Raw genomic sequence first — 23,563 nt, 5'->3', positions numbered from 1 at the left:
ACTGTCGTCATCCCCAGAAGCCTCTTTGTCACCATCATCTGTTTTCTTTTCATCAACATCAACGATTTCTTCAACATCATTTGTGACTTTGTCATTAGCGTCACGTTCTATCCCTCCGATACTGTTTGATATCTTCTGATCAATGTCTGCATGGTTGTTAGCATTAAGACGAAGTTTTTCTTTTCTGTCAACACACTTCTTCAGAAGTTTCACATTGTAAGAACGCTTAATGAGAGAACCTTTAAGATTTCTCAATTTAACGCACCCTTTGCTTAGAACACTGGTAACAATGTACGGTCCTAACCATTTTTTTTCCTTTTTACCACCCTTTCTTGTTGATTTGTGGGTGTTAAATACAAATACCTTTGTTCCTTCATGGAATTGTCTGAGCGGTACTCGTTTGTCTTTGTAGTACTTTTTTTGCTTTGCTTGGGATAGTTCAACATTTTCTTTTATCTGTTCGTTAATGCTGTCTCTTGTGTTTTGGAGCTTTTCGATCACCTCTTCAAAAGCTGGTTCTGTATTATCCGTAGTATACTCGCTTTCAGATTGTTGTTCTCTTTGTGGAAACGCATTCCGTCCAAATATTGCCTCAAATGGCGAATATTTTGTCGTTTTGTGCTATAAACAATAAAATAAAATATGTAGATTAATTTGCTTTAATATTGTTAAAAAGCACAGTTCCAAAGCTTAAATCAAAGTACTGAAAGTACTGACAGTTGGTAAAATTATTTAAACATTCTGAAAGTAAACAGTCTTCTAAAATTTGTCGCCCCCTAGGTTTAAGCCGAAATTACATTAAAAGCATATTTGACTTTGGAGTGCTTATAAGTGCAGCCGAACAAATTATAGGAAACCATTTTGTTCCATGTATTCTTTGATCTTCATCTATTTGAATGAGTTATATCACTAGTCTAGTAAAATTATAAACAAAATTTAAATGTAAATTTAAAATGATACCTTGGTTGATCTGTAGGCAAACAAAACATCATCAATATGTTCGTCCCAATCACACAGATCTGCGCTGCTTATTTTAACTAGCGACTCCTGCAGAGTCCTGTTGAATTTCTCAACTAAACCATTAGTCTGGGGATGGTAAGCCGACGACAATCTTTGTGATCCAGAGTACTGGTTGATTAGTTTTTGTAATGTTAGATTAACAAATTCTCTCCCCTGGTCACTAGAGTAGACTGTGGGAAACCCCATTCTTTTGCAAATCTTTAAGAGTTCAAATGCTATAGTTTCTGCTCGTTTATTTGAAATTGCAGCTGCTTCGGGCCATTTTGTAAAATAGTCCATTAATGTTAGGATGTAACAATTTCCGGATGACGACTTTGGCATGGTTATGAGGTCCATTCCTACGTGATACCAAGGTTTAACAATCGAAATGGGGAAAAGTTCTGCATCCGACTTTTTAAAAGCTCCTCCCTCTTGATATTTCAAGCATGAATTGACATATTCTTCAACGTCTCCTGACAAATTTTTCCAAAAGTACATCTCTGATATGGCCCACAGTGTTTTTTCCCGGCCAAAATGGCCGTTTTTGTCATGCTTGTCTTCCAAGATCCTTTTTCTCTCTGACAAATTAATGACCACTTGTCTTAACTCCCCCTTCTGGTTTTTCCAGTACAATATTTCATTTTTTATTTCGTATGCTTTACTCCTCGATCTGATTTTTCGTTTTGTGTCCTTACATACATTTGGAGGGTATACTTTACATTTTAGGTAATTGAAGACATTTGTCATGTCTTCGTCCATTTCTACTCCGTTGAGGGGGCATCCGAAAAACGTCCGAGGTTTCCTAGTCCATATAAACCATGTAGGAGTCGAAACTTTGACACACAGATAAAATATTCAGTTGGAATATATATTTGATCAATTGTGTAGTCTAAAAGTTTTTCTTCTACCTCACTGAACAAGTCAAGCAAAAAATCTGGGGCATCAACACATTCTACTGACCCTACCAATAACGTCTGTACAACATCTTGGAGTATAACACTAAAATGAATGTTAGTTTTCAGAATATCTTCAATTTCATACACACACTCCTTTATCTGTAACTTATACTGATCAGTTCCCGTAATGCGCAAAATATTATTCAATACTTGTATCAAGGCGTTACTTTTTGGGAGCAAACCTGCAATTTCTCGCTTTTGAATTATGTTGAAAAGCATGGTTTTATCAGAACTGGAAGTTTTCGTTTAAAAAGAAAACCAAAACCAAAATGCATAACAAAACGAATTCCGGAAAAACGCAATCCGGAATTATAAGGGGGGAAAGTCTATACTGGGGCGGTTTTTCCCCCCAAGGGGGAAAGTCTTTACTGATTTTGTTCAAAGGGGGAAATTCTATACTGGGGCGCTTTTTCCGCCAAGGGGGGAAAGTCTAACCCGGGCCCGTTTTTCCGGGGGGAAAGTCTATGCGGGGGGAAAGTCTATGCTACAACAACGGCAGTAAAGGGTATTGTGACTTGCCTGAGTCGACGCTGCGTTAAAACGTATGCGCAGATCAAGCAAATCGGGCCTCGTTTAGCAATATTTTGAATAAAGATTTATTATTCAATCTTAATTGTGTTTTTTTTTTTCTTATCGTGATTAAATTCGGATACCTTAAAAATATGTCTAAATAATAATTATAAAGAACAAGGTTCACTTTTGCCTTATTTGGCCCTGTGAATTTCTGAAAGACTGAAACTGCATAGTTTTAGTTAATAATGCATTAAATTTCACTTAGATCTTTGGTGATTGCGTATCTATAAAAATGACGTAATTTTCTGGCTAGTCAATGCATTACGACGTCACGAAATGCGTCAATTTCCTAATATTCTGAAAAAAGTCTACAAAAATGACAAATTTTTAACGCTATTTTTTGATATTTAATATAGAGCGCAACCTCTGATCTAAAAATGCAACTAGTAAATGATAGAACTGTTTCTGAGGATTAATGGACTTTGTTTTAATTTTTAGATCAGAGAGTGCTCTCATATTATTTTTCTTCACTGAAAGTACTCAATTATACCTGTTTACCTAAAAATTCAAGAACATTGCAATTTCATAAAGCCAGTTCTCCTAGACCTGGACATTAAGAAGAAATTTTTTAATAGGATATGAAAGCACCAAGTCTCTATTTTACTTTAATGCTTCAAATAGAAAATTAAGTGTTGATTAATTAATTGGTATATCTACAGGGCCATTTTATGCATAAAGTGAACCGACTTCTTTATAAAATAAATGGTACTAATTCAAAATGATTTTTTAATTTTTTAATTAGATTTAGAAAACAAAAATTCTTCAAGTGATAAAAAAAGATGATCCGATAGTCGAATCAAAATTTAAGTAAATCATTATAAAAGCCGTGTAACTTATTCTATAGTGCTTATACGCGTATTTTTCATGGAAATATCTATTTACACCTTTTTTTGGAAGAACACAAATATCATAAATTTCGTTTCTTAATTGTCAAAACCGCAGGATATTTTAGCTTTCGAAAGACATCATTTTACATGATTAGAATAAATCATTTATACATGCCTCTTGTAGAAAAAACTAAATATTGTAGATTTAAGCTTTTAAATAATATTGTTTTATAATAATTCTACTGTTTCTAGATAAGGAATTTACCACGATCTCAAATCTCTGACACAGGAACAGGTGCCCGTCGCTGATAATTGTCATCATCCCGAAAGGAAATGTGTAATTAAACAGTCTGTCCCCAAAATCCGCGCAATTAACATAGAATATAATAAAGATATATACACATCGCAGCTCCTCGACATAGGGGCTTGTCTTCCGGATTGTGTAAAATTATTTTTAAAAAAATTAATCTAATTTATATGCCATTAAAAGTTGTTAAAGTAAAGATTCTGACACTTTCAGTCAAGAAAAACTACGTTTAAAAAGGACGTACCACACCTATACAAAAACGCCGATCAAAGTTTTACAATGAAATATGTAGGAAAATTCTTTAAAAATCTTCTCAATAATAACAAAGGCATGATAGATCATATTTATATGGAAGAATCCTCAGGTAGTGGAGATTCAGGTTTGTTTAAATCATGATCCCTGAGGGTAGGGCGGGGCCACAACATGGAATCAAAGTTTTACATAGAAACATGTAGAAAAAATCTTAGTCATATTCATTTTGAAGCATTCTCAGGTAGTGTATATTCAAGCTTATTCAAGTGATGACTCTTGGGGGTAGGGCGGGACCACAATATAAGTACAAATGTTAAGGGCAATAAAGTCACAGGTAGTCAAAGAAATATGCAAGCATCCTTAGTAAGTGTACATTCAAGTTTGTTCAAATCATACCCTCTCCCCTTTAAGGATTGGTTGGCACCACTATTGTGTTTATACTTTTCAATACTATACAGATTTCTGCTTTTTGTTCAGGTGAGCGATGTGGCCCATTGGCCTCTTGTTTGATTTTCTTTTCAACTTATCTATCAACAGCCTTTTTGATTTAGATAATTTGTCCTTGAATCTGGCTGCAGAAGAACACGTTATATATGACTGTATCTCGGAAGTTTCCTGCAATTTCTATAAAGCAGATAATGCAGTCGATGGAAATATAGCAACGTGTGCCAGAACAAGAGGTATTTCACCTACCGGTCCTGATCAGGTGACTTGGTGGCGTGTAGACCTCGGTAGCGTAGTCAGTATTTTTAGCGTCAGGATACAATTTAAAGACTATGGAGAACAATATGGTATGGTTACAATGTAGTTAACAAGTAACAAGACATTGAAATATTTTGATCAAATATCTTTTATTCATATTAAAGAATCACTTAAGATCTCAAATATTTAAGAAAATTCTTATGCATTCTATGAATTATACATTTATATAAGAAATAAATAACAAGTTTATAAACTTCAATGGGAATTGAAGTAGGTCGGTCACGTGATCAAATCCTGTGAAGGCCGAAGGCCTTCTCAGAAGATTTGATCATGTACCGACCCACTTCAATTCCCATTGAAGTTTATAAACTTGTTATTTATTACTTATATATACATTTGAAACAGACGATTGAATACTTTCAAATTTAAATTATTGCACTAACCGTCCGTCGTAGATTTTGAAAAATGACGCAAGGTGTAAATCGGCTTGCATGGCGGTTACGCTTCGAATTCATTAGGCTAAGGAATCTATTTCGAAGGGAATATTTTGTGAAAGGCTACTTGTGATCAGTAATAGTGAACAGATTGTTGTCTGGGAATATTTTATTCGTGAAAAATGATAATCGATCCTGAAAAGACACAAGAAACACGTCCGAAGTTTGATGATAAAAAGTTGGAGGAATTTCGGTCGCTGGAAAGGGATGGATGGATCCGATGGATTGAGACACTTGTCCGAGCCAGTTAATTTGCAGTTTGATCAAAAACATTCCACGGTTTCAGTAACAAAAGGCATACTTATAGTAAAACACTGATAAACACGGAGACACTGGTGACAGCTTTACATTGAACTACGAAAACGCCGAGGTGTTTGGCAGCTGTTCATGGCATGATTGCAAAGATATTTTCCAACAGATTTACACATTTATCGTGAGTAAAATTTAAAGATAAAATAAAAGTTTATCATGAAAACTTAACCAAAGGTCTTTCCAAAAAATAAGGATGAACGTTAGAGACTGTGCAGCTGATAAAAGTGAAGAAAAATGTAAACAAATGCTAGGCTCCTAGTTTTCTCTATGTACACGGGTTGAATCGATAGCCCCAAAACTGTATGAAATACTTGTTTACATTTAAAATAAAATAATTATCATTATACTTGCTTTTTTTATTCATTTTTGTACATGAAAAGCAAGTAGAGCAGGTCATTTTATAATTTATGTACCGGTAGATATTATTGCGCCGTGTGATTAGGTCACGTATTGACCTCTGACCTCTGACAAACTTCATACAGAATTGAAGATATTTTCTCTCTGTATGTTTATATAATGGAGAGATACCACAAATGTATATATTTATTTATAGATAATTAAGAAAAATACTGAAAGTATTTCATTAGTAAATACTGAAACAAAACTAGGAATCGAAATGATAAATTCCATTCTGTCCTCCGGAAGCTTTGTGTGTAATAAATACTTCCTGTTTAGTTTACCCTTTCGATCCTCGGAGATCACGTGATAGTTTAGGGTATATAAGAAGCGATATCAGAGCTCTAAGTCAGTTCCAGACTGAAGTCGACACCAGTCAGTTGTTTCTAGTGAAGGTGAGAAACGTAAACTTGCTTAACAGGTCTTATGTGCCTGAATAAGGCTTTCGAGACTGTTGTATTTTTGCTGCAAGTTGGTAACTATTGTTGTTTTGTCTGCTTAGCTAGGAAGCGCACGCGCTCCAGGACAGAATAGGATATTGTATATATTGATAATTAAAATCTTTGATTGAGAAATTTATACTATTGATTCATTCCTTTAATTGCTCAGGCAGAGCAACCGAATCTTCGAACCCAGAAACGTTACATAAATTTGGTGGCAGCGCGTTGGATTCGGTGAGGAATATTTTTTTATAATCAATTGTTAAATTACATTGAAATCATTATGGACAAGATGGTAGATGAGGAAATTTCATTCCTGGAAAAGAGCTGCGAACAACTGCGCAAAGAAATAGAGAGGTACTCAACACCTCTAGATAAACGTATGCAAGCGCGCGATTCGGGGATTGCGACCATGGTAGGTGCAAGTGGAGGCCACGGTCATCCAAATTCATCTTCAACAGATGAAACGGTAATACAACAGAGTAATGAGCAGAGTGGATCCGCCACCGCGGAAAGTACAAACACCAATCATGTTACCATGAGGTCTGCGAAGGCGCAAAAGAAAAGGGACAGAGATGATACTGAACTTGCGGATGCGATGTTTAATTACTCTCTAGGTGATGATGAACATAGAGTAATGGAAGATGCACAGCAGACAGCGCATGCGCCGTCAGTAGCGATTGCGCCACGACCTAGCAGTGAAACGCCGCGCCTTTCATCAAAAGCACATCTTCATCCAGTTCATTTGCTGAATAACACTCTTGCGCATTCTCCTTTTGAATTTCCACGGGGTGTGCAATCGCGAGTACCACCGGAAGAACAAAATAAAATTAATCCTCCTGCGCAAATTAGAAATGATGAATTACCTCATGGGGGTCGGGCGCAAAGGAAAGCAAGCGTTCACTTCAGAGACAACCCTTTCTTGATACAAGAGGAAAATATCAGAGAGGAAAAGGTTGCAAAATGTAACATCAAACCTGCAACGTTTGACGGTAGTCATTCCTGGCTGGACTATAAGTCCCATTTTGAAGCATGCGCTACCATTAACAACTGGTCAGAGAAAGAAAAAGGTCTTTACTTAGCTGTTTCGCTAAGAGGAACCACGCAGGGTGTGCTTGGAAATGTTTCAAAAGAAACAGGACAGCAATATAATTTGTTGGTTAAGGCCCTTGAAGAACGCTTTGCGCCGCCAAATCAGACTGAACTTTACCGTGCGCAGTTGAAGGAAAGAAAACAAAGAACGTCTGAGACATTGTCTGAACTGGGACAGGCCATCCGTAGATTAACTTGTTTAGCTTATCCTACAGCACCCTCAGAAGTAAGAGAAACACTGGGGAAGGACGCATTCATTGATGCATTAGTCAACTCAGATATGCGCTTACGTATCAAGCAGAGTAGACCTGGAAGTCTTAATGATGCTATTCGGCTTGCGGTAGAGTTAGACGCTTACTATAAAACAGAGAGGCGAGGAGATTTGCGACTGATTGAGGGTGTAGAACGCGACCATGTAAAACCCGTACCGCCATTAGAACTAGTAGACCTGATGACAAAGATGCAAACCCAGTTGGATAGATTGGAAAAACAGGTACAAGATCAAAACTGGAGACCAAGAAAATACACATCGCAGTTGACAGACAAGAAAACAAGAGATGGAGTGATTTGTTATTATTGCAAGAAAAGGGGACATATTCGTCGGAATTGTCCTAAACTTAAAAATAAAGACACAGACAAAAACACCAATCCCTCATCAAAGAGCTCAACTAGTGGGAATGCGCGGCGAATCCGTAGTAAGCGCCGGAGAAATCAACGTAGGATGCAAGGACACGTAGGTGGAAGCACCATGAGTACTGAGGCTGGAATTTTTATTGAGGCAGAGGTTAATGGTACACCTGCAAAACTGTTAATCGATACAGGGGCTTCATTGACATTAGTCTCAAGAAGGGTGCATGATATGATAACGCAAGAAAAGCGACCTGAATTGGAAAACAGTGCACAGAAAGTTTTAAACGCAAGTGGGAATGCACTTTCACATTTTGGAAAAGCAGATTTTCAGATCAGAGTAGGGCAATTTGAAACAATTATTCCAGCTATGGTAACAGATATCACAGTAAATAGTATCCTTGGCCTAGACTTTTTGAAGAAAGGTAGTGGTATTATAGATCTCAACAATAAAACGCTGAGACTAAACAATAAGGACTACCGCATTTTTTGTGAAGGAACCATAGGTTGTTACCGTGTCATTGCAGCTGATGACATTTGTATACCCCCTAGGAGTGAAGTAGTTACTGTCGCTAAAATTCCAGGGCAGAATACATTTGGAGGCTCAGATTACATAGTCGAGCCAGAGGCAAAATTTCTGGAGAAGGGTCGTGCGCTGGTTGGCCGAACATTTGTAAAAGGTAGCGAAACTGTGCCTGTGCGACTTATGAATATTACAGATGTTGCCCAACAGATATATAAAGGAACAATGATTGCGAAAATGACAGCTGCTGATGAAGAGAAAACACAAGGGACATCGAGAGAAACAAACGTAGGACTCCGATCTGACGTTCAAGAGTTACTTGACAGATGTAAGAAAACTCTTTCAAATGCACAAGCCTTGCAAGCTGAAAAATTCTTGCTTAGATATCAGCATTTGTTTGCAAATTCAAATTTTGATCTGGGTCGAACTACAGTTGTTAAACACAGAATCCAAACTAACCCTACAGAGAGACCAATTAAGCAAGGAGCACGGAGAATCCCGTTACATATGTTACAAGAAGTTGATAAACAGGTGAGTGAAATGATTGAAAAAGACGTTATAGAACCCTCAAATAGCCCTTGGGCTTCGCCTGTAGTTCTAGTGCGTAAGAAAGATGGGTCGATGCGCTTCTGTATTGATTATAGGCGACTAAATGCAATAACAGTAAAGGACGCATATCCCCTCCCAAATATAGAAGAAGCTTTTGATCACTTGTCCGGACATGCCTTATTCTCTACACTAGACCTCAATAGCGGATACTGGCAAGTTGCTATGGAGGATGAAGACATGAGTAAAACAGCTTTTGTAACACGCAAAGGTCTTTATCAGTTTAAGGTGATGCCTTTTGGTCTTACCTGTGCGCCTGCGACCTTTGAACGTTTGATGGAGACGGTTCTTGCAGGTCTCTAGTGGGATATATGCCTGGTATATCTCGATGATATAATAGTAATTGGAAAATCATTCGAAGATATGCTCAGCAATCTTGAAAAGGTTTTCGATAGACTGTAAGGGGCAGGTCTAAAGTTGAAAGCAAGAAAGTGTCACCTTTTTGCCACGAAAGTCTCATACTTAGGTCACATCATTTCGAAAGAAGGCATTGCGACAGACCCAGAAAAGATTAAAGCTGTTACTGAATGGCCTGTACCTTCAAGCGTATCCGATGTTCGTTCCTTCCTCGGGTTATGCAGTTATTATAGACATTTTATTAAAGATTTTGCTATGGAAGCAAAACCTTTGCACCGTCTTACAGAGAAAGGGCGTAAGTTTCAATGGACTAAAGAGGCACAGGATGCTTTTGAAACTCTTCGGAACAGATTGATCTCTGCGCCGATATTGGCACTACCAGACGTATCTTTACCTTTCATTCTGGACACAGATGCGAGCAATCACTCCATAGGTGCTGTGCTTTCCCAAGAAATATGTGGAAAAGAACGAGTGATAGCTTATGCCAGCCGCACATTAACAAAAGCAGAGAAACGATACTGTGTGACAAGGAAAGAGTTATTGGCTGTCGTTCACTTTATAAAGCACTTTCGCCATTATCTGTACGGAAGACAATTCCTTCTTAGAACAGACCACGGATCTCCTAGTAGGCTACTCAACTTCAAGAACCCAGAGGGCCAATTGGCTAGATGGCTTGAGGTAATTAGCACCTATGACATAAAAATAGAGCATCGCCCAGGACGAAAGCATGGGAATGCGGATGCTCTTAGTAGAAATCCGTGCACACAGTGTGGATTTGAACCTAACTGGGAAGAAGAAAAATCTAACCTATCAGTGAGATCTGTGCAGTCATCCATGAAAGTAACAAACAAAGAATTTGATAAGGAAAATAAAAGTCTTGTAGAAGCACAAAAGGCCAACAAAGATATTCAGCTAGTGCGCCAGTGGGTGGAAAAAGGCAAACGACCATTATTTGCTGATGTCTCACAGTATGGTTACGTGGTCAAATCACTATGGAATCAGTTTGAGAGGTTGAGCATTCGAGATGACTTCCTAGTGCGACAATGGATTTTACTCCCCTCAAATCGAGAAACATTTCAGGTTATAATACCAGATTCAGAGAGGAGAAATGTATTAAAGATGTGCCACGATAATAAAACATCAGGACATCTTGGTGTAACAAAGACGTTAGCCAGAATAAGACAGAGATATTACTGGCCGGGATTACAAAGGGATGTCCATCAGTATATTGCAGGATGGGATACTTGTACAAGAAGAAAGAATCCCATTCCTAAAAGACGGGCTCCAATGCAGATCGTTGCATCTGGCGTGCCTATGGAGAGAATAGCTTCAGACATTTTGTGTGAATTACCGGAAACCGACAGAGGGAATTGTCATATTCTCGTCGTGTCGGATTATTTCACAAAATGGACGGAAGCGTTTGCTCTTCCAAATATGGAAGCAGGAACTATCGCCCGAACGATTATGGAACAAGTAATAGTAAGATTTGGCGTTCCTTCCGTTCTCCATTCAGATCAAGGGCGTCAGTATGAAAGCAAAGTATTTTTGGAGATGTGTCGGTTGCTGGGAATCACTAAAACAAGGACTACTCCGTACCATCCGAAATCGGATGGTATGGTTGAACGCTTCAACCGTACACTAATATCAATGCTGAGTGCTTATGTCCTGGAAAATCAAAAAGATTGGGATTTACACCTGCCCTACATTTTAATGGCTTATCGCTCCACAGTACATGAAAGTACGGGATTCTCTCCCAACATGTTAATGCTGGGAAGAGAGGCAACAACGCCTCTAGATTTGATGTATGAAATGCCGTCAGAGATGAAAGACATTCCAGCGCATCAGTGGGTATGGATATTGCGCGAACGTTTAGAGAAAGCACATGCAGTTGTGAGAGAAAATATGCCTGGAGAGATGTTGCGACAAAAGAAGTATCATGATACCAAATTATCTTGGTCGTCGTTTAAGCCAGGGGATATGGCATATGTATACTTTCCAGTGAGAAAAAGTGGCTGCTCCCCAAAACTGACATCGTTTTGGAGGGGACCATTCAAAGTTGAGAAGAAACTGTCTGATGTATTGTATGAAGTTGCTTGTGATTCTAGAGGGAAAAGCACCGTCATACATTGTGATCGGATGAGAAAAAGTCATGCACAAATACTACAAGGAGAAACCGAGGAAGACATATGTGATAGGAATGATACTCCAGCTGGAGATCATATGTCTCCCATAGATGTTCCTGTGGCTGAATTTGATGAACCTTGGGCTTTAAGTGAAGAAGCTGGTGTAAGCGAAAGCAGTAGACCGCGCCGAGCTAAATACATACCCAAATGGCTTCAGGACTATGAAGTGGATTACAGCGCTTAGAGCTTTAAGATTAGCTATTGCTTATGTGTAAATATGTAGATAACCTGTTGTGATAATATTGAAATATGGGTAATTGAAGTTTTTGTCTTATTTTGATAGATCATGGTTAATACAAAGATTACTCCCAGGAAGGAAGGTCATCGATGTCCGATGTGTAATCTGAGATATCTAGACGAGGTTGAGTGGGAGAGACATGTGGTGGAATGCGGTAGACAGCGTAGACAGAAGAAATTCGAATGCGCCGAATGTGATTATGCTACTAATAAGAAAAGTGACATGGGGAGACATCGCCGCACTCGACATAGTGAAGTAGTTTCCGCTGCAGCTGATAGCGGCACAGATGACTGGGAACAGTTGGACCCAGGAAATCTGTCTGATGTGGTCGGGAGCACATCACAGAGTCGTCCTGCGGAAGCCGTCTGTCAGAGGAAGCCTACCAGACCAGCTCCAGTCTCTGCGCCGATATCCAAGTCCATAGCAAGCCAGGACCCCTTGACGCCACGTGCCCCATCACCATTCCGACATCCAATGACAACTCCCAGAAAACGGTCCTCTGTTCATTTGGATGCACCTCCCGTGCAGTTGTTATCTCTAACTCGGGAAGCCAGTACGCAGACAGACATGTATCATCAATTAGTTGATGCGAGTACCCTGACGGATAAAGACTGTGAAGAGAAAGGCACCCAAACAGAGAAAGGCAAACGGCGAAGACTAGACAGGGTACAGGAGACATACCATAGAGACGGGAAAACAGTCGTTGAAGTGCATGAGGAGGAAAGCTGGTTTTGAAAAGAATATTCTCAGTTGTTATTTTTCTGACGTTGATATTGGATAACGATTTTATGTTATATTGGATATGTTTGCACATTTATGAATCATTGGTTGATTGTTTTCTTATTTTATCAATGACAGTGTTTGATGATATTTGGTTACTTTGTGTGTGCAACATTTGTTAAATCTTATGAACAATGAAAGCCAGGTAGCTTTAAAATTTGTAGTTATTTTGTTTTATACCACGTTATATCTTAAGCCCAGGTAGTTATTGATTTAATGCGGGACGCATTCCTGGAGGCGTGGGTACTGAAACAAAACTAGGAATCGAAATGATAAATTCCATTCTGTCCTCCGGAAGCTTTGTGTGTAATAAATACTTCCTGTTTAGTTTACCCTTTCGATCCTCGGAGATCACGTGATAGTTTAGGGTATATAAGAAGCGATATCAGAGCTCTAAGTCAGTTCCAGACTGAAGTCGACACCAGTCAGTTGTTTCTAGTGAAGGTGAGAAACGTAAACTTGCTTAACAGGTCTTATGTGCCTGAATAAGGCTTTCGAGACTGTTGTATTTTTGCTGCAAGTTGGTAACTATTGTTGTTTTGTCTGCTTAGCTAGGAAGCGCACGCGCTCCAGGACAGAATAGGATATTGTATGTATTGATAATTAAAATCTTTGATTGAGAAATTTATACTATTGATTCATTCCTTTAATTGCTCAGGCAGAGCAACCGAATCTTCGAACCCAGAAACGTTACAATACTAGTCCCTACCGGCGAGTGTAAATTCAATTTACAAATAAAATTGCCGTAGTTCTGTAGAAAATAACATTGTGACGGGACGTAAAACATATGTGATCATATCAAGGTTAGATTTGCGTTAAAAGAACCGACTCAGTATCTATTTACGAGCATTCTGAGAAAACAATAACTATCAAAAAGATTGTTTTTACCTGAAATTCATTGAAATAAAAACCTGATTTGTAACTCATCAAGAAAGACTTTCATACTAAATATCAACTCAATACCTGCATGCATTTGACAAAAAGAAAAAAAGAGCGAAAAACACTTGAAAATATAAAGGCCATTATCCTCTCAAATATCATTGAAGCAAAATGTGATATTCAACTCATCAACATATACTTACATACCACAAATCACTATACAATCTCCACACAGTTAGGGAAAAAGCAGAAAAAAGTGGGATAGACTTTAATATAGACGAGGGGATAGGAAAACAGACAGGCATTCAGACAGATAGACAGACGAACATACCAGCAAAAAACCTACAGTCTTCGTCTTCTAGGTGCTTCGTTGGATTTTCTTTATCAATATCAAACACAACCAAAAGATGATAACACTTAAGATGGAATATGCATCTTTTCGGTCGCCTCTGCTGCTTTTTATTCTTAATCTTATTTTAAGGGTGAATACCTACTATAGTGGATCTCTGTCAATTTGGAACCAAATTTAATTGTTTTAAATAAAATTTAGGCTACAATAAATTCCATGTTTGTTGTCTTTTATGTTTTCAAACAAACGGATAATTCGGATAATTTACATTTACTGGGCTTTGATTGAACATTTTTTATGACTGAGTGGAGCTTACAGTGTAGAAATGGGTGTAAAATAAGACTAGATAAATAACAATGACATATACGTGTATTAAAATATCACTATTTTCCATCTCTCTATTCATTCTGCATTACACCAGCATATTATTTTACGAAGGTTTAAACCGTAATCAATAATATGAGCTCGTCCATGTAGGTAAAACAGTTTGTAAATCAATGCCTCACAATTTCAAGTGTTCGAACATTTAGTGCCATAGTTAGAACAAAATGCACAGGTCACGCGAAGGAATTTTGTATTCACAAAGTAAACTGTGGCCTGTTCAACTGAACAAGTACTCGCGGATCATGATTATTTCTGTTGGGGGTACGAGGGTTGTTCGAAAAGTTCGTAGACTTCTGTCATATCTTTTTTATTTGACGTCATATGTTATCAAAATTTGATAGAAGTATTTCCACAATAAATTCAGATGATTTGAATTATTTTGTTATAAAAAATTTTTTGCTAAATATTTTGCTTCGTTTAAAAGAAATTCACTTGAGAAGTTAGGTAGTCCTCATTGAAAGCGACAAAAACGATGACGTTTTAGAACGTCACAGAGCAGAAGATAACGATGCAATTTTGTGTTTTACTCGGGAAAAATCCTGAATAAACTCGTAAAATATTGGAGGAACCAAGAAAATATGTCACAAGCGAGTTGTGCATATGAGTACAAATATGAGAGGCAGTATTTGAATGACAGAGACTCTGTATCGGATGAGGACAATCTGTGAAGAAACAGTTAAACTGTAAGAATCTGAACAAAAAAATTAACAAGTTGGAACGTCAAGGAAATATGTAGGTGCTTCAGAGTTGCTTATCCTTTGAAAGCAGCGTTAAGTACTAAAAGAAATTAAGTGCTTAAAAAAAGGACTTATTGAAAAAGCGATTCTAAAAAAAATAAACGTTAAGTATTAGAAAAGGTATTAATGAGTGGGCGATCATACTGTGTGAACTGTATAGGGATAGTATTTTTTCTTGATGCTATGTTTTGACGTCATATTGCCGTTAAGTGTGCTTCGCGGGTACCAAACATGTTGATTGTAAAATGAAATAAATTGATTTTCTATAAAATGGATTGAAATGAAATTTTACATATCAACTACACAAATAGTTTGCATATTATGTTATGTTTATTTTATATTTCTAGTGAGTAATAAGTATTTTTTCGAGTGCGCGCTAACTTTCCCTCTATTGAACAGGCCCCCGAGGTAAGAAACCACGTGATGACGTATACTATTCAGCGTATTGCAGCCCTTGGTTACATCAGATAGAGCAAGTGAAAAACAAGCAGTTTTTTTTAAATCGTGTTTCTTACATGTACAGTGAAACCCAGTTAAAACAAAGTCACTAGGACCTATGAAATTACTTTATCCCAATTAAAGGGGATCCAAGATAACTTTGCTACATCCATGAATTCGCAATATCCATGTTAGAAATAAACGATTATACTGTAGTCTTTATTTGTTACAAATTAAATTATGATCAGATTTTGCGAAAACCTGACATCATACCTTAAACATAAACGTTATCGAATATTTCTGTTATACAATTCAAGTAAAACGACAAAGGGGACGGGTTGCTGGATTCTCCTTGTACGCATCCAACACAACCAAAAAAGAGGATTGGTTCCTGTGTTTTAAAAACGGACCTGATTTGCCACCTTTGGATGTTACCATAAACTGCTCTAAACATGGCCGATACATCGTGTATTACAACGAGAGACTCCCGAACATAGACTATCCTGACGACTATGAACAACAGTCGTATAATGAATTATGCGAAGTAACAGTTAAAGGTATGAAATTCTGTATAGATACATTTATGACTTTTTGTGTCTTCTTTATAGATTCATATTTTTTTAAAAACAATTTTCCACCTCAAGGTTGCAGAACAATCGGGCGTTATGGTACTAACTGTTCTCTTCAATGTCCAAATAATTGCCAGAATCAGAGATGTGATATTGTGAACGGATCCTGTCTTGGGTGTAGGCCTGGATGGACAGGGACATTCTGTGATCAGCGTGAGTATATATAACGATTTTCAAAATACATTAAGTCTCTAATAAATTGCTACAAATACACAATTTTCTTTAAAATATTAAATAATGATGTCTTAATAGAATACTAAACCACGCCATTAGAAAAAAAGGCTTTTATATTCATTTAAGTAATCTTTGAAGAATGCCTGCGTTGAAAAGTTTTGGACGTAATAATTGACATGTTTTGTTTGTTATCTTGATGTTAGTTTAATGAATTGAAAAACTTTAATTTCCTTCATCTTTGAAATAAACCGCACTGAATACAATAACTGGGAAATATTTAGTTATCGTTGTACATAAATATAAAGGTGTCAAGGCACTTCGAGATAATTGTCTTTTTTATTAGATATTTACAAAGCATTTTGTTAAACTTTAGTTTTAATGAAAGCGTTTTCAGTCACTGTTATACATCAGGGTTATTTGTACTTTTATCTCATGATAATAGACAATGCCATCAGAAGGGGAGATAGCATTTAATTCCACAACTTTAGTTTTGTTTTTTTTTATGATGTACAATTGCATAATTTTAAACACTCATGTTTATCAGACCTACGCTAACATTGCATCATGTTTTAAACAAGTAAATGATTATAAAAATTATCCTTTCCAAACGAGAACCAGACATCCATAATCTAAATTATGATGAGGAATAGAAAATTTTCTTTAGATACGCGGGTTAACGGTCTCTCTCTTAAACCTGTTAATATTTAAATTTCCAATAATACTATATCGTTTTCCAAGCACTTTTCTCGTACAAAGTTATGCAATGAGTTCATTTAGTAAAGAAAGTTTTAATCTTGGCGATCACCGATTTATGTGATTCGAAATTGTAACGTGATTACAAATGTAATCAAATTCTGATATCACTGCATATAATTATTTTGTCTAAATATATACCTGAGAGAATGCTCAATGCAAAATCTCTGCATTTGTATATGTTCTATATTATCTTAGATGTCAGAAAGAATTAACAATACTCTTTTTGTAAAGATGGAATTTATTGAATATTGGCGGATCTGGTCGTGGTGAATCTTTGGGGCGGTCGCCGGGTCGTCCCCCAACAATGAACAATACAAGTGGCGACCCGAAATGGGCTGAGTTGAACACTGGGTATAGTAAGTTCACAAATGCACAACACCACGAAAATAAAATGCAGTACAGGTATATACAATGAACCAATATCCCATCGACAAAGTTATCAAATATAAATGTACAATATAGGCCAATATCCCATCAAATGTGATAAATTTTAAGTCCGAAAGTTTTTTAACGGGAAAATCCCATTAACATTAGATATAAACTGAATTAGCGATACATTACACAATTGTTCAAATATATGTTGAAATCTATAAGATACAATAAATTGCGCAAATAGCGCCACAACAAATTGCACAAACAGCGCCACAACAAATTGCGCAAATACGCCACAAATTGACACATCCATTTGAGGTGGGTTCCGACGATAACGACGACCAGACCTCGTGCCTTTAGGACCACGTCTGACGATACATCGCGACAAGGGATGCTATGGTTCTGGCAAAATGCTACCTCAAGATATAAAATATAGCACAGCAGTATCATGGTTATAACGCAAGTAAACATAGTTCAAGTCTGTACAGTTGAGGAGGGAGGGTGGGTTTTTTCGGTTTAAGCTCAAATACTTCAAAATTTTACAACATCAATTTCAACCTACCAAATTGTTCGGCTGCTGGATTAGAAAGAGAGATATGACGTCACGTCATCTATTATATACCCAGTGATAATTCTACTAAAAAAAAGTATGCGCAACCCGAATTATTCCGGGAAGTACAGCCGTAATTAAAAGTACAAAATGTTCACAAAGATAATTGCGCATAATTTTAGACTGCGCTTGAATATGCGTCATTATCTTAGAAGTCAGAAAGAATTAACAACACCCTTTTTGTAAAGATGGAATTTATTGAATATTGGCGGATCTGGTCGCGTTGAATCTTTGGGGCGGCCGCCGGGTCGTCCCCCAACAATGAACAATACAAGGCGACCCTAAATGGCCTGAATTGTACACTTGGTAGTAAGTTAACAAATGCACAACGCCACGAAAATAAAATGCAATACAGATATATACAATTTGCCAATATCCCAACAACAAAGTTATAGAAAAATATCGTAAATGTACAGTATGGGCCAATATCCCATCAAATGTGATAAATTTTAAGTCCTAAAGTTGTTTAACGGGAAATCCCATTAACATTAGATATAAACTGAATTAGCGATACATTACACAATTGTTCAAATATATGTTGAAATCTATAAGATGCAATAAATTGCGCAAATAGCGCCACAAATTGACACATCCATTTGAGGTGGGTTCCGACGACCACATGCATGCTAATGAATCCACCACCAATGAGTGATCCACATATTGGTGACGGCGTCGCCAACCTACCTCAAACTGTCACCGCTGACCAGTGCCTTTCCGAGAAAATCAATATGGCCCCTACTTATTGTCCCCCACTTTCGCGAAAGCGAGGGGACATTAAATCTCATTCGTCTGTCCGTCTGTCAGTCTGTCCGTCAGTCTGTCAGTCACAAAAACTTTAACCTTGCCCATAACTTTTGATTTAGTGGAAATATGACTTTCATATTTCACATGTGTATTCCTTGTGACAAGACCTTTCTCTGGGTACCACCAAATTTGACCTTTTGACCTTGACCTTGGAGTTTGACCCACTTTTACACAAAAATTCCAAACTTTTACTTTGGTCACAACTTTTGAACGGTAGATACTAGGACTTTTATATCTCATATATGTATTTTTTGTAGCAAGACCTTTCATTGGATACCAACAACCTTGACCTTTTGACCTTGACCTTTGAGATTTACGTACATTTGAAAAAACTTTAACTTTGACCATAACTTTTGAACGGTGAGGGCTAGGGCATTCGTTCTTCAAATATGTAATCCTTGTGAGAAGACCTTTCATTGGATACCAAGAACTTTGACCCTTTGACCTTGACCTTGGAGTTTTAACTAGTTCAGACCTTTAATTGGATATCAACAACTTTGAACTTTTGACCTTGACCTTAAATATTTACGTACTTATGAAAAAACTTTAACCTTGATCATAACTTTTGAACGGTAAGGACTAGGGATTTCATACTCCACATATGTAATCCTTGTGAGAAGACCTTTCATTGGATATCAACAACTTTGACCCTTTGATCTTGACCTTGGAGTTGATCTACTTTTAAAAAGCTTTAACTTTGGCCATAACTTTTTAACGGTCAGGATAAGGGTTTTCATCCTTGAAAACAATCGACTTCTAATTTCTAAATAAATGACATATGATAGGGTGTTCATATTAGACACAATATGTCATAAAAATAACATCTCACCCAGAAAGACACCGAAAGCGGGGGACCACAATTCTTTGAATTTGCTTGTTAACATTACAAACTAACAGGAACAAACAGGTGTTTAATAAATGACCCCCCAATGCAGCTATTGTTCTAATCTTGTTCTGGCTTTATTCATAGAGCGCATATTTGAAGAAAAGCGCCACATTCTTTTCGGAAGGGTGCAAGACCATACTAGTTTAGCATCAGGAAATAAAACTTTACATTCAGACAGTATGTGTTTGATTAAACGCAGCAGGCGCCTTAACTGTGTTGAACCTATATTTTTAATCCCACAATGAATAATGATAATTCCCGGGGAGTTTTCTATATTTAAATTCTTTAAATACTCGAGCTTAGGAAGGAGATTCAAAGGTTTCATGCCACTGTAACCCTCCACCAAATGTTTGCTTGCGGTATGGAAAGGTTCATACCACCCCTCCTTCAGGTGGCAGCGACTGCAGCCCTCTTGATGATGGAAGATCCTAGGATCCACACGTTAACTGGCTCTGAAGCCACTTGATCTATATCAGCTTTATGTAGATAAGCACCCAAATAAACACCGTAAAATTATCTCTCAATACAGGTAAAATGTTAAATAACCAATGTGGGGGGGGGGTTACTTATTAAGCCTTACCTGATGTAAGATTTATAAGTCCGCGAGCGCCAACAACCTGAAGCTTGTATAGCGTCTTCCGATGTACCCTGTTGGGCTAACATTGTTGCGGCCCCTATTCTGAAGGAATGGGATTTATAATGCTTACTATCTATGCCCAAAATGTTTAAAAATTTTTGATAATTCAGCGGAAAACTGATAACGAGTTAAGATTTGGCCAGAAATGACAGAACAGCGGGCCTGGGACGCTTGGACGTACCTGTAGATATCTACTCATTGCTTTAACTGGGCAGGATAATTGCTTAGTAGCATTAATGGACAGTGATGTTCCCACACCATATTGGTCAGTTTTTGAATACCTGATAAGCAAATGAATTACCGAATCTTGAATAACCAGATGCTGGACTTGAATAATTTTACTACTTGAATTTCCTTTAGAGAAAGTAAATTCCCCTACTCTTAACAAGACTTGGAAAGCCAGTGAAAAAGCAGCTGCAAATAGGTTAGTTTCGTAAGAATCGTGATACGAGTGTCTCTTTCACAGTTTGCCCTTTTAAAACCCTCCAAAAGTTTACCTACCAAGAAATGCTTGGTGGGATCACTACACCCTAAAATTTGCACTGAAAGGCGATTGCGGATATATATGCCCTTGCTGTGGCTTGCTTATACCCTTTAATTGATAAATATGCTATAAACATGAAGATATGTCGGTTTGGAGGTGGCAACAAAATGCACAATTCTTGTGCTAATCTAAATTGATTAAAAGCTTGCAAACCCACTGAATAAGATTGGGCTGTGTTGCTTGCTAATGATGAGGTGAAGAGGCTGTTATTTCATCTGTGAAAGCACACTGTAGAAGGAAGCTGGAATTGTCCGGGGTTGGTGTTCTGCTGTTGGGGCTAGGCACCTGAGTCTGTGCCATTGTTGACTAGATATTGCATCAGCTATAACATTACGTTTGCCAGGAATGTGGTGAGCCTTAAACTGTATATTGTTTTTTAAGATGACAAGCATAAGTAGTCTAATGAGGCACATGACTATCACATGACGACGATTGTTTATTAATAATGTGAACAAGAGCTAGGTTGTCTATGTGTCAAATTATTTTCTTATTTTGAGGCCCTTCAGCCCAGATTGTAAAAGCCAAGACAATCGGTACCAATTCCAAACAAGTTATGTCTGTGAGAATCGATGTACCAGCCCAACATGTTGGCCATTGAAAATAAGCCCATTGTCCCCTGAAGTAGGAGCCACATCCTAATGAGGCAGCCCCTGAACTATCCATGAAAAGCTGGAGCTAGGGTGTCTTGCGAAATCCATTCAGTATCAGGGAAATAAACTACCCCATGGAAGTTGCTTAAAAAATCTAACCACATCTGCGTGTCAAGTTTCATTGGTTTGGTGATATTAAAGAGGCTGGGGGATGGCAGCCATTTTCAGACTATTTCGATCTCCTTTAAAAGAAGAGATCCATATAAAGATATACAAAAATGATCAAAATTTAAAACTAAAATATATAATTTTTATCTTTGCCAAATGATAGTTGACAGCTTAAAATACCATATCTAAAAAAAATTAAGATAAATCTGATGGTTACTTTGTGGTTAATTTGTTGACCCCCCAGCCTCCTTAATATGGTGATAAGGTTTGTATGTGCGCTTGCCTATCATCGCATTATAAAAACGCCTATTAAAAGCTCGACTACCTGGAATGGCTTTAGCAAAGAAATTCAGTTTCCCCACTATGCTCTGAAGAGATGCTATTGTAATTGTTCTTTTTACAATATTATATTCTAGTATTTCTGAAATTTCTTGGACTTTAGCAGATGGAATGTGGATTTGCATTTTGACTGTATCTATTTCAAAACTCAAAATTATCAGGCATGTAGTGGGCCCCTGTGATTTATCTTGATTGAGGGGGATGCCCATTTCCCAACACAGACTTTGGAATGTATTTAGCTGAATCATGCAGACATTGACTAGTGCCTGCCCTTCCCGCAAAAATAAAGTCGTCTAAATAATGGTTTGCCATATTCAATCCCGATTGTTTCCTAACCAGCCATTCCAGGAACATTGAAAATGTTTCAAAGATTTTACATGATATTGAGCAACCGAAGGGCAACATTTTGTCAATATAATAAGCTCCCCTAAAAAACAAGCCCAGTAATTCATAATCCCCTGGATGCACAGGTATTAGGCGGAATGCGCTTTTGATGTCTGCTTTTGCTATTAGGGCCCCCTTCCCAACTTGCTAATTGTCTGTACCACCGTGTCAAAAGATGTGTATTTAACAGTTGAATTGCTAGGGTCTATGTACGAATTAATGCTGGATGACGGTGGATAAGATAAATACGTAATCATACGCCAACCTCCGTCTCTTTTAGGTACAACACCGATGGGAGATATATGAAGATTTGGCAATGGGGGATTTAGAAATGGACCCACCATTCGACCCTCGAGCACTTCCTTAAGTATCATATCCTCTAAAATATCCCCATGTTTATTAGCAGACACCAAGTTATTTAAAAAAAAAACGGGGGTTCTGGGCCCTCTGTATAACAACTTAAAACCTTGTTTAAAACCAATATCTAGCATTGTTGCAGATTGCTTATCCGGATATTCATAGAGATTATTTGAAAGTGCATTAGCTATGATTGAGGTACTTCCCAGGGAGCACAGTTGTTTGTTGTTGTTTGCCATACTAGTATCTATTGAACTTTGTTGGAAAGCATTGGGCTTTGTTGTGAAAGCGGTATTTGACTGTTGGGTTTGACCTTTTCTACTTGAGGGGGAACGAAAAGGCTGAAAGGAACTGTCTCGCGTTGTTGCTGAATTAACAAGACAAGTGTTGGATGGGTGGACATTGTTACATTTAAAGCACCTATGAAGATAGGGACAATTTAGCTGATGACATGAGCCTTTGTACAGTGTTGTAGTTATAGTCAAAACATTTTTGAAATTGAACCTCTCTTAATTTCTGAATCTGGAGTGTAGTGGGTGTCATGTAAAGCATCCAGAGCTCAGCATCAACCACACCCCAATCATGAGTCGTATTGATCGATATCCTAAGACGGTATTGCTCGTCATAAGTGAGCCAGCCCTGTGATTTCTGTGCACCTAGCCCAATGTCTTGCATATATTTAAGAAATTGCTTAACTTTCTCGGGGTGAGCAGCTGTATAAACACTCTTATGAATAATAAAGGCGTCAGTCCAGCGATCAATTGTTTGAATTTTATACATTCGTTTGGGTCGTGCAATTAATTGCCCATTGGGGTCTATTGCTATGGTGGAGGAAACCTGAGTTTTATTTGGGTCTCTTACC

At 37.6% G+C, this 23,563-nt stretch overlaps 1 protein-coding gene and 1 pseudogene across 1 annotated transcript in view; one reads left to right on the top strand and one right to left on the bottom strand.

Annotated features, from left to right (window-relative positions):
* The window catches only part of LOC134258298 (multiple epidermal growth factor-like domains protein 10), an 89,343-nt gene that overhangs the window by 27,462 nt on the left and 38,318 nt on the right, over positions 1-23,563 (top strand). The window lies entirely within an intron of this gene.
* Positions 20,426-21,163, bottom strand: LOC134258301 (uncharacterized; annotated as a pseudogene).

The sequence above is a fragment of the Saccostrea cucullata genome, unplaced genomic scaffold (genome assembly GCF_032062105.1).
Source record: "Saccostrea cucullata isolate Sc308-1 unplaced genomic scaffold, CSIRO_AGI_Scuc_v1 ctg1500, whole genome shotgun sequence".
Lineage (NCBI taxonomy): Eukaryota > Metazoa > Mollusca > Bivalvia > Ostreida > Ostreidae > Saccostrea > Saccostrea cuccullata.
This window is presented reverse-complemented; position numbering and strand designations above follow the sequence as displayed.